Source organism: Trichomycterus rosablanca, chromosome 12 (genome assembly GCF_030014385.1).
Source record: "Trichomycterus rosablanca isolate fTriRos1 chromosome 12, fTriRos1.hap1, whole genome shotgun sequence".
Lineage (NCBI taxonomy): Eukaryota > Metazoa > Chordata > Actinopteri > Siluriformes > Trichomycteridae > Trichomycterus > Trichomycterus rosablanca.
In genome coordinates, this window is record NC_085999.1 from 35,318,732 (window position 1) to 35,334,261 (window position 15,530).

General features: G+C 37.4%; 1 long non-coding RNA gene across 1 annotated transcript in view; it reads right to left on the minus strand.

Annotated features, from left to right (window-relative positions):
- Positions 1 to 13,638, minus strand: part of LOC134324742 (uncharacterized) — a 48,543-nt gene extending 34,905 nt beyond the window's left edge. The window contains exon 1 of the long non-coding RNA XR_010014221.1: positions 13,572 to 13,638. This is a non-coding gene — a long non-coding RNA (uncharacterized LOC134324742). The remainder of the gene's footprint in view (positions 1 to 13,571) is intronic.
- Positions 13,639 to 15,530: the final 1,892 nt, after the last annotated feature.

Here is a 15,530-nt window from a genome sequence, read left to right on the forward strand (position 1 = left end):
AGAAGGTCCTGGGTTTGATCCCCAGGTGGGGCGGTCTGGGTCCTTTCTGTGTGGAGTTTGCATGTTCTCCCTGTGTCTGTGTGGGTTTACTCCGGGAGCTCCGGTTTCCTCCCACAGTCCAAAGACGTGCAAGTGAGGTGAATTGGAGATGCTAAATTGTCCATGACTGTGTTTGATATAACCTTGTGAACTGATTAACCGTAACTACTGATCCTGTCATGAATGTAACCAAAGTGTAGTGATGTTAAAATCCTAATAAAACAAAACAAACAGCAGCTAGCACAGACCCTAACAGATGGGAAAGTATCCTTTTTACCTCATGCTCACTTCAAAGAATTAACATCCCATGTTTTCCTCTTTTACCACATTCTTCATCAAGTTTTAAGTCATGTTTTACCCAGGCAGAACATTCATGCCAGTGTGTTTTTGTGACTGATGATTTGACGTGATATGATGAATCCTTTGATATAATGACAATGAGTACACAAACTATCACACAATGTGTCATATAAAATTGGACCCAATCATTCTGAATAATCTCATATAGTGTAATGAGTAACGATCTCAAAGCAGTTCTGCAGTCCCAGTAGAAAGCTGGCTATGCTTTCTGTAAAAACACAATCCTCCATAAAGCTACCTTGGAGCTACCTAGTCAATCTGCTCACACGTTTTTGCAGGTGTTAATAAATCTGCACTTACACACCAGACTTTTCTTTAGTTAATCAGAACTCCAAACTTTTAAATCTAAGTGTGAGATCATGACACTGGTCGGAGGTCAGTAAGCAGGAAGAAATGATAAAAGAGTTGATTAGCACAGTGCATGAGTGTGTGTTCATGTCCTGCTAACAAAATAAAGGTCATTCTCATCAGACATGATCATCACTACAGCTAAAGTTCAGACTGTGTGTGTGTGTGTGTGTGTGTGTGTGTGTGTGTTTGGAAGAAGTTGTGAATGCAAATGAGAGTGTCTGTGTGTTGGGAGAAGCTGTGCATCTGTGTGTGTGTGTGTGTGTGTGTGTGTGGAGGAAGTTGTGAAAGTGTAAATGAAAAATTAAGGATATAAAAACTGCATTCACTTGATAGTAGCAACAATTTGGGAAAGGTCCTTTGCAGTTACAATGTGATTATGTGTTTGTGCACAAAGCAAGGCTCTAGGACAGTGGTCCCCAACCACCAGGCCGCGGACCGGTACCGGTCCGTGGGTCATTTATTCCCGGGCCGCACAGAAAGAATAAATATTAGAGATCGCTAGATAAGCAGTTTTCACTGCTTAGATTTCGGGTGTTACTGTTTCTTATTGACACCCCTGGGTGGGAACAGCGTCTCGTTGCAGCGAAAAAAAGGTCATTTTACATCATTTGTGAGCAATATTATTAAATCCTCCCTCCCCCGCCGGTCCGTGAAATTATATCTTATATGAAACCGGTACGTGGTGCAAAAAAGGTGGGGGACCGTTGTTCTAGGACATGGTTTGATATGGTTGGTGTGGAGGAACCCAAGTGGCCTGTAGAGAGACCTGACTGAGCTACAGTAAACACCAGCAGATTGAAAAACAGCTTTTTCCCCAGAGCTGTCTCCATACTGAACTCTGTCCCCCATTAACCCCCCACATCTCTCCTCCTGGTAAAGGTTGCACTACAAACCTTTTCTGCTTAGTATAATACCTTATTTGTACATATCTCATTTGTTCATTATTTCCATCTATACCGTATACATCTATTTACCATATTTATATATACATTCCTTTATATGTTCATAGCACCTTAATCTGTATCACCTTAAACTGCATAGCACCTTAATCTTAATCTGCACCTTAATCTGTACATTGTCTTTAGTCATATATCTTGTTAATATCACATTCAATACTACTGTATATTCACCTGTATATCTTGATCATACCACTGCCCATATCCTGTATGTAATGTATATCAAAGATACCGTTTATCCTGCACTTGCTGCTTATTGCACTTCTGGTTAGATGCTAAACTGCATTTCGTTGCCTTGTACTTGTACACGTGCAATGACAATAAAGTTGAATCTAATCTAATCTATGGATGAATCGAAATGTTGACTGTGAGCCAGGGCTTCTAGTCAAACATCAACGCCTGTATGTAAAGCCGTAAGCTGTGTTGAACTGAAGGAGTCTGAAGACACACATGGAGATCAGTAGATGTGCGCAGTTCAGAGCTAAAAGTTGCTCTGTAAGCTACAGTGATGACTTTAAAGCACTGAGCGGCTCTATAAAAGGACATTTAGTACGAAGAAGATGAGGTGTTGGATGAATGCTCTAACGAGAGTCTTCCTGGAGCAGGTCGTGTTTTATATCTCCCTGTCCCATCTCACATCTTCTTTAATGCTGTTTACATTTGTCCAGCCAGAAACACTCTTGTTACCATTCACACCATCAAGTCAGTAATCGCTTTAATTCTTTGTCTCTGTTGGGCATGCAGGAAGTCAGTGCTTTGTTTCGTTCATTTACAGGCTTTGCCAAAAAAAATAAAGTCTGCTTAATAATATTTAATAATATTTACATGAGCTGAGCACATAAATCCTGGAACAGCTGTTACAGGTTTAGATTTATTTAATGAATCAAAACAGCGCAACACACTGGAGCTAAACCTAGCAACACACTAGAGCTGTGATGGGATGATGTCACAGACTCGCAATCTGTGATTGGTCCTCTGGATATGATGGAGTCATTCTGGGATTTGTCGCATAACTGTGTCATGTGGAATTTGCATGTGTCACTAAAAGTCTTGAGAAATTGGTAAGTGCTTCTGGCTTTAAGCTGGGTGGGAAAAGATTTTTTTGGTTTGCTTTAAAGGTGGAACCAACTTCAGTGCAGGTCCTGAAGATGAACTCATGATTTTGGAATGGGATGTCCAACCAGTTAGGTCAGAAGTCTCCAAACTGTCCGTTTTGTCATACAGTGTATCTGTAAATATGTAGTTTACAAATATTTTAACATGAAGACTAAATGATGAACAGGTTTGGTTGATATTTAGCAAGCCTGTCTTCCTCTTTGGAAAGCACTTATGTCGCCAGCATACTTTATCTATATTAAGGAAACTCAATTGGCATTGCAGCAGTCTGGAGTTGACACATCTGTAGGTTCTGAAGATAGGCTGTGTTCCAAACCACACCTGCTCTACTACACAGTATGTATTTGTGCACTACTAACAATATGGTAGCACAATTCAATGGAATTTGGGACACATCTTGCTGAGTAAACAATGTCCACTGCTTACAACCATAAATGTAAACTTTACTTACTACAAATAAATTGCCAGAACTATAAAACACTCACTCACTCACTGTCTTAACCGCTTTTCCAATTAGAGTCGCGAGGGGCAAGGCACACAGTAACACCCTGGACGGGGCGCCAGTCCATCTCAGGGCAGACACACACACACACACACACACACTCACCCATTCACTTATAGGACAATATAATAATTCACTGTCTCCAATTAACCTGACTGCATGTTTTTGGACTGTGGGAGGAAACCGGAGCTCCCAGAGGAAACCCACACAGACACGGGGAGAACATGCAAACTCCACACAGAAAGGACCCAGACTGCCCGGCCTGGGGTTCGAACCCAGGACCTTCTTGCTGTGAGGCAACAGCGCTACCCACTGAGCCACCGTGCCGTCCGAAATATAAAACATGGTAAACAAAAAATTTTGGACAAACAAGCACAAGTTTCAATTATTCAGTCGGAAAAAAAAAATACACAGAAATGATTAAAATCCCTGGAGTGCCATTACTACATGTCCACTTAAACTTTTAATTTTAACTATATTTCTGGCAAATGAGCCTTTAGAACAAGACATGCTGTTTTATGACCATTTCAGTTAGCTTTAATAGGCTGATCTTTTTATAAATAAGCCACCAGAAATGTGTTGAGATAAAGGGTTATTTAAATCCTTGAGACGTCAGAGCACCTGTGATGAAGACCAGATGAAACTAGCTGGAATAAAATTTTCTAAATATACCGTGCAGTGCCAAATGACCCTGATTAATGGCCTCCGCTCTGATATCGAAGGTTTGGCTCTGCTCCAGCTTGTTATCTATCAGCCATGACGCTGGTAGTGAATAAAACATGACACATTAGAGCAGGTAATATCTCACATCTCACAGCACAAAAATAGCTGTATAATTGAGAAGCTCATATATATGTTGTCAGTCCGAAGAGGAGATTCTCAGTAACATGATCTTCCTGTCATCATGCGTCACAAGCACGTCAAAACTTGTTCTATTTTTAGCTCCACCTGTCCAGGTGGTACAAAATTAAAATCAAAGTACAATCCGGAATAACTGTCAAACATAAAACGTAACCATTGCTACTTGCTCCAGAATAGGATGATGATAAAAATACAGACTCATGACCACATGCTGACCTCAAAGTGAGCCATTAAAAATTCAGCTGATGGTCATTTTGGTCCATCTATATAATTATGTGCAGACCACAGAGTTCGTCCACACCAGACTTAAAATCTTATCTTTAATGGATCTTGCTTTGTGCAGGGTTGTAAACATACTTCGGCCAAACTGTTTATCTTGTGGTTCAGATGTAAACACAATGTGCTGTGTAGTTCATAACTTAAGGTACTGACTGGCTTAGTAATCTGAATGTTGATGGTTCAAGCACCACCATTTACATTTTCAGCATTTAGCAGATGCTTTTTGATCCAAAGCAACTTACAGTTGTGACAGTATACAATCTAAGCAATTGAGGGTTAAGGGCCTTGCTCAAGGGCCCAACAGTGGCAACCTGGCAGTGGTGGGGCTTGAACCGGCAACCTTCAGATTATTAGTCCAGTACCTTAACCACTAAGCAACAACTGCCCACCACTGCTGGGCTTCACAAAAACAACCATGATTTGTTCAACCATTTAGGTCAGGGTCCACATACTGTACCTTATATCATATAGTGCACCTTTAAATATGTAGTTTACATAGATTATCACATGAAGACTAAATTTTAAGTTTAATTGATATTTAGCAAGCCCGTCTTCCACGTGGGTCATCTTTCCAGCATACTTTATCTATATTTAGGAAACTCATTTGGCATTGCAGCAGTCTGGGGTTGACACGTTTGTAACTGCCTCATTTCACACATATTTTGCTATGAGTACTTTCACCGCTCATAGTTGCTTATTTTTAAACTTAAAACTACAAATTCCTCTTTACAAAATGTTTCTTAACCATAATCTAATATATTGGTGCAGAGCAAAGTAAAATGTGTTCACACCAACAACAGAGAGAATCAGGATTTACTTAGAAATTGACTGAGACCCACAATTTTTGGATAATGGTTCACTTGTTTGATGTGCACCTGTGTACAGCTGATAAATACTGCAGTGACCAATTACAAAATAAGGATTACCGTCCTATTTTTGAAAAGTATGTGCTCTTAATCTTTTTGTTGACAACGCTGTGAAGTATTCATAAGCATATTTATTATTTGAGGCGCCTGTTATTTTGTCTAGCATTCTGTTTTGACACCACTTCTTTCTGTGCACTGCTAATAAGCATGGCTATCAGGATTTTTTTATTTAGATTATGGCAAAACAAATGTCTTCCCTTTTTCATTAAGCCTGTGGTTAGCTGGCTAAACATGAAGCCACAGCCACATCAAAACTTTACAGATTATCATTAGACATGGTGAAATGTCTCGATCGACCGTACAATGGCCATTTAATTCCTCGCGGTAGAACAAACCTCAATGCTGCTGATTTCTGAAGTGGCTAAAATAAAGAAGCACAATAGCTGCTGAATGAAAAGTGATTTTTTTTAAAAAATGAAAAGGCCAGAACAATACAATGCTACTTGGATCAAGAGTCTAAACAAAATAAAATAGTTCTTTTTTACATAACCGTTACGCAACTCATCATTTCACCATCATCTGCAAGAATGAAATTTTTTTTTAACACTAAGTCCTAATTTCATTCTTATTCAACTCATTACATGCACCCAACTAAACACATGGTTGTTTAAAGATTGGTCAAGAGTTTTTCCCACAATTTACCAGACTGTGGGCGGCACGGTGGCTGGGTTGGAGTTTGCATGTTCTCCCCGTGTCTGCGCGAGTTTCCTCCGGGAGCTCCGGTTTCCTCCCACAGTCCAAAAACAAGTAGTCAGGTCAATTGGAGACACTGAATTGCCCTATAGGTGAATGGGTGTATGTATGTGTGTCTGCCCTGTGATGGACTGGCACCCTGTCCAGGGTGTTACTGTGTGCCTTGCGCCCATTAAAAAGTTGGGATAGGCTCCAGCACTGGCTGTACTCATCATTACATCAAACAAGTGAACCTTGGTCCAAAATTTGTGGGTCTTAGTCCATTTCTAAATAAATCCTGATTCTCTCTGTGAACATATTTTACTATGCTCTGTGGCAAGGTATTACATTATGGTTAAGAAACATTTTGTAAAGAAAAATTTGTAGTTTTACATTTAAAAACAAGCAACTACAAGCTGTGAAAGTACTCATAGCAAAAGATGTGTGAAATGAGACAGTTACAAACGTGTCACCCCCAGACTGCCGCAATGCCAGCTGAGTTTCCTCACTTGGCAATTAGATAAAGTATGCTAGCATCCCATGCCAGCAGAAAAACAGACTGGACAAAGCCCACCATCATGTTTTCACAGAGAAAAACAGGTGTGAAGGACAAGCTGGCAAGATACAGTGATATAAAGAAATACTCCCATCTGGAGCGAATTGACGCTCGATGAGGCGCACTGACACATCAATCATGTGAACCTCTGAGCCCCCTCAGGTGGCTGAAAACGACAACACAGAAGGATGAAACTTTAACATGGGTCACTGCCAAGATTTTTGAGCAGCTGGGTTGCATTAAAGCAAGTAAACTAATGTATCCTTCAGGTAATTTAGCTGCATTTGACCTCCCAAAAACATGTAGAAGTGGTCCGGATGCTCTAAATTGCCCCTAGGTGTGGGTGAGTGAGTGAATAGTGGGTAAGTGACCTACCATGACCATTATCAAGAACAAAACAGATATAAATAAGAAATAAACAAATGATTGTCTATTCATCTATCTTCCTTTTGTCACTATCTATTTGGTATGATAATGAAAGCCACACAGATATGGTATAAATCACATAAAGGTAAACACCTGCAATTCAAGAATAAAGTGCAAATCACACTAATAACACATGAGACTGTACACAATGTCTCCTGAAAACAAGTTACACGCATTTCTGGCTTCAATTCTTACATACTCGTTTTAAGTTTCGTGGTTAAGGGGAGCCCTCTTGTGGTGATGCACCTTAGATGCCGGAAAACCTTTATAACGATTAAATATTCAATTAAAATGAGAAAAATATTTTCTCAATGATATTTCAAACCTTAAGAGGACAACATATTCACACAGGCAGTGGTAACTGAGCGGTTAAGGTACTGGACCTCAGAAGGTTGCTGAGAAGGTTTCTAGCCCCATCACTGCCAGGTTGCCACTGTTTGGTCCTTAAGCAAGGCAGATAAGCCTCAACTGCTTGGACTGTAAGTTGCTTTGGACAAAAGCAATAAGTACATGTACTATAGTAAACTACAAACAAACTGTACAATAATGAAGACTGTCTTGAAATTCATAGAGCAAAAGAGTTCCTAATGCAGCAAAACTGAAGACATTTTTATATTGTTGTACACTTTAATAAAACTGAACTCAAATATCAAGACGGAACATGGACTAACAGAATCATTGGGATTTACTGTATGGGCACCACTTTAGTGAAACGATTTAACAGTAGAGCTGGATGAAATCAGTGGTGTGAACATACCATTTAGAATCAAACGTTCATATGGGACATGTACGTATGTTATTGCAGTCTTGGAATTTCAATGCAAGCTCTGAACGAGCAGAACAATTAACAAGAAAGTTTTGTAGCCTAGTGGATAAGGTACTGGACTAGTAATCAGAAGGTTGCCAGTTTAAGCCTCACCACTGCCAGGTTGCCACTGTTTGGCCCTTGAGCAAAACACTGCGGTCAAGCCAGCCTCCACTTCGAAATGCTCAGTCAAATCAGACCCACGTTGTTTCTGATGATGTGCGTATACTAAACATTACGGTAATAGCGTCTGGTAAAACTGATAAAAAAAAGTCACTGACGACGAGAACGTGACTACATCAATTAAAAATATATCAGTTAAAAATATATAAATATATCTGTTAAAAATATATAAATATATCAGTTGAAAATATATCAATTAAAAATATTAAAATATATCAGTTACAAATATATATAAACATATCACTTAAAAAATATGAATATATCAGTTAAAATAAATATAAAAATATCACTTAAAAATATGAATATATCAGTTAAAATATATATAAAAATATATCAGTTAAAATATATAAATATATCAGTTAAAATTATGCAAATATATCAGTTAAAAAACATATCAATATATCAGTTAAAAATTGAATAATTAAATAAAAACAATTTCTTTCTGCAAACTGTATTTGGGATACAATTTTAAGCTTTGAAAAAAAATAGTTGCTAATAACCTGACATTATGATTTTACTTTAAATTTAAAGTCAACTAAAATTTAATCTTAGCTCTTTAATTTGTATTGTTCTTAAAAGGAATCTACTTGTTTCCACACAACAATTTCACTTTGTAATGATAGTACACCATCTGTAGTTTACACTCACTAATTCTGTTTAATAACAGTCTAGAGTTAAAATAATAGAAATGTGGCAATATAAAAAACTTAATTTAAAAATGACATCAGAATTGCTTGATATTTACTGAGTGAAATCTACAGATGGTGTACTATCATTATGAAGTGGAATTATTGTGTGGAAACCTGAGAATTCCTTTTGATAACAGTCTATATTGAAAATAATAGAAATTTGACTATATAAAGGCCTTTATTTAGAAAAGACAAATCAGAAATGCTTGATATTAACTGAGTGACATCTACAGATGGTGTACTATCATTATGAAGTGGAATTGTTGTGTGGAAACAAGAGAATTCTTTTAAATAACAGTCTAGAATAAAATAATAGAAATGTGCAATATAAAGGACTTAATTAAAAAATGACAAAAAAGAATTGCTTTATATTTACTGAGTGAAATCTACAGGTGGTGTACTATCATTATGAAGTGGAATTATTGTGTGGAAACTAGAGAATAATTTTTAATAACAATCTAGAGTTAAAATAATAGAAATGTGGCCATATAAAAGCCTTTATTTAGAAATGACACATCAGAATTGCTTGATATTTACTAAGTGACATCTACAGATAGTGTACTATCATTATGAAGTGGAATTATTCTGTGGGAACCTGAGAATTCCTTTTAATAACAGTCTAGAGTTAAAATAATAGAAATGTGGCAATATAAAAAACTTAATTTAAAAATGACACATCAGAATTGCTTGATATTTACTGAGTGACATCTACAGATGGTGTACTATCATTATGAAGTGGAATTGTTGTGTGGAAACTAGAGAATTCCTTTTAATAACAATATACTGTAGAATTAAAATAATAGAAATGTGCAATATAAAGGCCTTTATTTAAAAATGACACATCAGAATTGCTTGATATTAACTGAGTGACATCTACAGATGGGGTACTATCATTATAAAGTAGAATTATTGTGTGGAAACTAAAGAATTCCTTTTTATAACAATCTAGAGTGAAATTAATAGAAATGTGAAAATAGAAAAGGCTTTTATTTAAAAATGATACATCAGAATTGCTTGAAATTAACTGAGTGACATCTACAGATGGTGTACTATCATTATGAAGTGGAATTGTTGTGTGGAAACCTGAGAATTCCTTTTAATAACAGTCTAGATTGAAAATAATAGAAATTTGACTATATAAAGGCCTTTATTTAGAAAAGACAAATCAGAATTGCTTGATATTAACTGAGTGACATCTACAGATGGTGTACTATCATTATGAAGTGGAATTGTTGTGTGGAAACAAGAGAATTCTTTTAAATAACAGTCTAGAATAAAATAATGGAAATTTGACAATATAAAGGCCTTTATTTAGAATCGACACATCAGAATTGCTGTCAGGTTATTACCAACCTTTTTTTTTCAAAGCTTGAAATTGTATCCCTAATACAGTTTGCAGGAAGAAATGGGTTTATTTATTTTCTCATTTTTAACTGATATATGTATATATTTTTAACTGATATATTCATATATTCATGGGTGGATGGATGGATGGATGGATGGATGGGTGGGTTGGATGGATGGGTGGGTGGGTGGGTGGGTGGGTTGGTTGGATGGATGAATTTATAGAATTAAAGTCAAAAGTTTAAGTACACTTGTAAGAGTCATGTATGTCATGTCACTTGGTCCTGCTTTGCGCCCAGTGTCTCCAGGTAATGCAGGACATACTGTGACCCTGATCAGGATAAGACAGTATGTGAGAATTCATAACCAAAGACAGTATGTAAAAATCTGACAGTCCATTGCATAAAAAACAACCACTCACCAGGGTCATGGGTCGTTAAGTTGGTAAAGATTGCTGCTGACTTTGAATTTCTTTGGGTAAAGAGTAATTTAAACCTTAATGAATCTGAACATTGATGATAAAATACTCCCGTTTACTTTAGAAAGCAAAACTATAAATCTAACATTAGCTAAATTAGCTTAACAACAGCTTACAACGTTCATATAAGACTTCTTTCTTGTTTCTTTTACAGTAAAAAACTATTTAATTACTTAAGTATTTTATAAAGACGTAATTTTAAACGACGCCGCTGCGAACTCAAACTTCGTCGTGTACAAACGAATGAAACTGAGTCTAATACGAAGTAAACGAATCGATTCGGATTGACTCAAATTTTGAAGTCAACTCCTAGTTCACAATGCGTAAAACGGAGAGTCGACTCCTCAAGGATCGACTCCCATCCAAGTGTGTTGTTATAATTTCAATGATTTATGCAATTGTTCGTTTTCAATGACTAACTGAAACACACACTATCACGAATTTAATTCTCTTAACATGTACATTTGAGTTTTCTTAAAATATAGCAGGAGCTTTCATCCAAAGCAACTCAAAACTGTGACAGAACACAATACAGCCATTGTGGAATAAGGGCCTTAAGTCTCAGTAGAAACTTGGCAGTTATGGGGATGAATTTAGAAACAATCAATAGTCAAATATTGTAATCAGTGAGCTTAACTCTGCAATGTAAGCACGGTCTACTAATTCATAGTCAGTGACTATAGCTAGTCCTTCTATGTGCCCATATTAGTAGTACTAGTTTAACTCTAGCCACTGAACTAAAAAAAAACTCAGTCAGTTAAAGCTATTTTTACCTTTATCTTCAGGTTTTACTTGGTGGTGGTAGTATTATGTTCTGGGGCTCTTCCACTGCCAGAAAGAGTGCATTTCAGAAAGTCAAGTATTTGCCATAAAACTAATAAATTTGGGTAAACTACAATTCTGCCAAGTAAAATGTTCAAATATTGCTTAAAAAATTATTGTTCCAGAAGCTTTTAATAGCCACCAAAATCAGTAGATTGAGTTGATAAGCAACATGTATAGAAATCACAGAAATCACTGCAATTACAGGACATAACATATATGTTCCTTTCAGGTGTAGGTAAACTTGTAACTATAACTTGAGGAGAGCTAAAACTACCACATTGATAAGAGCCGTACAGAGAAACACACTTTGAACTCTGCAAGTACCCCACCACTGCAGGCACCTTAACCAGATAGCAGAGGTCACAATTTTAATAAAGCCCAGGCAACCTTACTCCCCTAGGCTCCGCTAATAAAAAGTCAAAAATTTAATCAAAACAGAATGCGATGATTTGAATTATATATTTTTTGTTGTTGTATGAATACGCTCAGTCTAAATTTGAGCGTTGCAACACACACCTAAAGAGTCTGAACAGGGGCATGTTTGCCTATATTCTATCTCACCCTTCATTTTACCATTTTAATTATTTGGGAGCTGAGAACACCAACAGAACAGAACTGCTAAATATAAATGAGTACATCAGTAACTGAAGAAATACACAAGCTCAGAATGGGTCAACGTAACGCAACTGGAAAAACCCTGGTGCAAATTGACCCTAGCAACACATGCTAATTTAGCCTCTTACAGCCCTTCAGTGTGATTGAGAAATAAAGAGGCCGAATTTTATTCCTCTTAATTGCTGGTAATTTTGGCCAAGGGACAAAATGTTAATTGCCTTCTCTGCAGTCGTCCTGCAAATTAGGCCCCGGTGCGTGGTTCCCACTTGGATTTGTAATGAATTCTAGTGGCTTTGTTCTGCCCACTCAGCCGAGTGCATGCTCCAGGCATCAGATTAAATAGTAAGATTGTGTGATTATTATGTATTCTCTAAAGCACGACTACACTGAAAATGTTAGCCTGCTTGGACAGAGGCCACAGGGGTTACCATGACAAACACACAACACCATCCATGCTTTAAAAAAACACCCCAAACCCACTAAGCTGTTTCGATGATATCAGCTGGTTTGGTCTGGTTTTGTTGGGTTTCCTTGCTGTGAAATCAAAACACCTAAAATAAAACAAATGCTGTCATGATTGGATGAAAAAATTACAGTAACAAAAGGCTGAGTTGTTTATGAGCAAGCAAAGGTCTAGGATTGTCTCTTAATAATACAAATAATAATAATAACACGTGAAAAAATAAAGAGCAATATTTGTGTCACATCTATTTCTATTTAATAAAGTATGTTACTGTTTCTACAAAGTTAAGACTCTAACACGTTAAGTTAAAGCCATTATTATTAACAGACCTTATTGTCATTAGTCCACTGTGGGCACGTCCCAAACCATACACCCCACAATCATCTGTTCACTGTGGACATGCCCCCAAACTTCACACCTCACTATCATTGTCCACTGCACATCCTACAATCATCAGTCCACTGTGAACATGTCCCAAACCACAGTTGTGGTAGTAGTAGTGGTATTCATTCTACTAGTAGATTGTTTGTTTGTTTATTATTTAACGTCATGTTTTACACTTTGGTTACATTTATGACAGGAACGGTAGTCACTCATTACACAAGATTCATCAGATCACAAGGTTATATCGAACGCAGTCATGGACAATTTAGTGTCTCCAATTCACCTCACTCTCATGTCTTTGGACTGTGGGAGGAAACCGGAGCACCCGGAGGAAACCCACACGCAGACATGGGGAGAACATGCAAAGTCCACACAGAAAGGACCCGGACCGCCCCACCTGGGGATTGAACCCAGGACCTTCTTGCTGTGAGGCGACAGTGCTACCCACATAGCCACCGTGCCGCCCTTAGTAGTAGTTGTAGTAGTAGTTGTAGTAGTAGTAGTCATTCTATTAGTAGTAGTTGTAGTAGTAGTTGTAGTTGTAGTAGTCATTCTATTAGTAGTAGTTGTTGTAGTAAAAGCAGTAGTTTGAATTATAGTAGTAGTAAAAGTATCAATAATAGAAGCATTAGTACTAAAACAACAAACTTTCCTAATGTACCTTGACTTCTCTTAATATCCAGCCCAATCGTCATTCATTCTCTTTACTTCTTCAACTCTCCCTGTGTTTAGTGCACTTACCCTGCAGGGTGGTGATGGGTACCCCCTGTATCTCTCTCTGAGCTGCATGGTGATTTACTGATGCTGGGTGCTCTTGTGTTTCCTCTTTTTGTACCGCAGCTACTTTTCCCCGGGTGAAAACAGAGGAGACGGTGGTACCCATGAGGAGCACACACAAATCCAAAAACACACTTCCGACAACATGGGAGACGCTACAAACAAAACAATCTCAGATAAAGAACCCGGTTTGTAAGAGCGCTGAGTTTCTCCTCCACTGAGAAAAATCACTTTCGTGATGGCACTGCTTACTGTGTTATTACCTACATTACCAACAGAGGGCGCTGCTCGCACTGGAAATGTGCATTACATACTTAAAAGTATCTCTCCTAACTGCTGATTTGTCAAAGTTACCAGTGTTTTAATCACACCGATTGCTAACATGTGTAAAGAACTTTTGTATAAAATAAATAATATGCTTTATCTGGGGTCAATTGAAAGCATTGGTTGGTGTGGAGAAACTCCAGTTGCCTGCACAGACATTAACCCCACTAAACTCCTTTAAGATGGAACTTTGACTGCGAGTCAGGCCTTCTAGTCTAACCTCAAAGCCTGATCCCACAACTACCACAAACACTTTTTTTTGGCAGAGTGGGCACACATTTGCTGAGGGTTGTTGCTGAAGGCTCCAAGAGGTGAGGCTCAACTCTCTATCGATTCTGATGGTTTTTGAAAGGGATGCAAACTCAACAAGCTCCCTGACCAGAATAAAGGTGGTAAAACAAGAAAATTAAATTTAATTTAGTAATTAGTGTATAAAAATATACAAGCAATATTAGGTTCCACTTCTTAGCCCTAATACAGACAAATAATTGCTTACAATTTAAAGATCCTTTGTCTCCAGATCAATTAGGCTCTTTAACTCCAAGTGGGGGCAGGGGGTAGCTGACTAAGGGTCTCAGCTATATGCAGATGTATGTGTATTTTGTTTTGTGTATATGTGTATTCTCTAGTTATATATATATATATATATATGGAGGAAGGGGCGTCGGGGCCGCCAGACGGTTATTTTAAGACATTCGTTCATACACATAGACATTCACACAACAGACAGACAAACATAGAGCTGTTTATCCAGCCCTTACCGTAGCCAACCCATCCCCAACACTGGGCTACATGGCCTAGGTTGCTGGTTCAACAAGCTCCTGTCACACTACTGTAAGTCGCTTTGGATAAAGGCGTCTGCTAAATGCCTAAAATGTAAATGTAATGTAAATGTAATGTAAATGTAATGTAAATGTAATGTAAATGTGTCTGGCTAAACTAAACACTGAATGTCTTATACGGTCCAATCAATCGATTATTTATTATTAAACTGTTTGTTCAGGCTGAAAAGTCTATTAAGTGGTCACAAAGTGGTGAACCACGAGCCACCGTTGCTTGCAAAGACTGAGCTTTTGGTGGATCCTCTTTTTATACCCAATCATGATTCCCTCACCTGTAACCAATTCAACTGCTTATTCTAGAATTCTTCTTTTCACTTTCTCACTTCTTTAAGTGTGTTGCAGCTATAACATTTAAAAAACTGTTTATTTTGTTTATAAGATGTATTTACAAAATACAATGAATTTGGTCAGTCAAAATATTACAAAAGTGATCAAGAGACTGAAAAAGATTCCCAGATTCTTGTTTTTATTACATCATTCTTCATCTTCCTTAAATTACAAGTTTCCTTAAATAAGATTTGTAAAAATTTGTTTCTGTTTAGAGAAACTCAGCACCATGAAATTAGACGGTTAGGAGTTGGGGTCTGCAGCAGTAGAGGTGAAAATACAAATACAATAGAGTTATTGAATATAACTTTATTGGGAGGAAATTTTGGGGGAAATGCATTAAAATATATAAATTAAGCTAAACACCTTCTACATGCTAATCACTCCACATGCCAGTTAATGCTTATAAAAACTAAATAAATAAAATCAT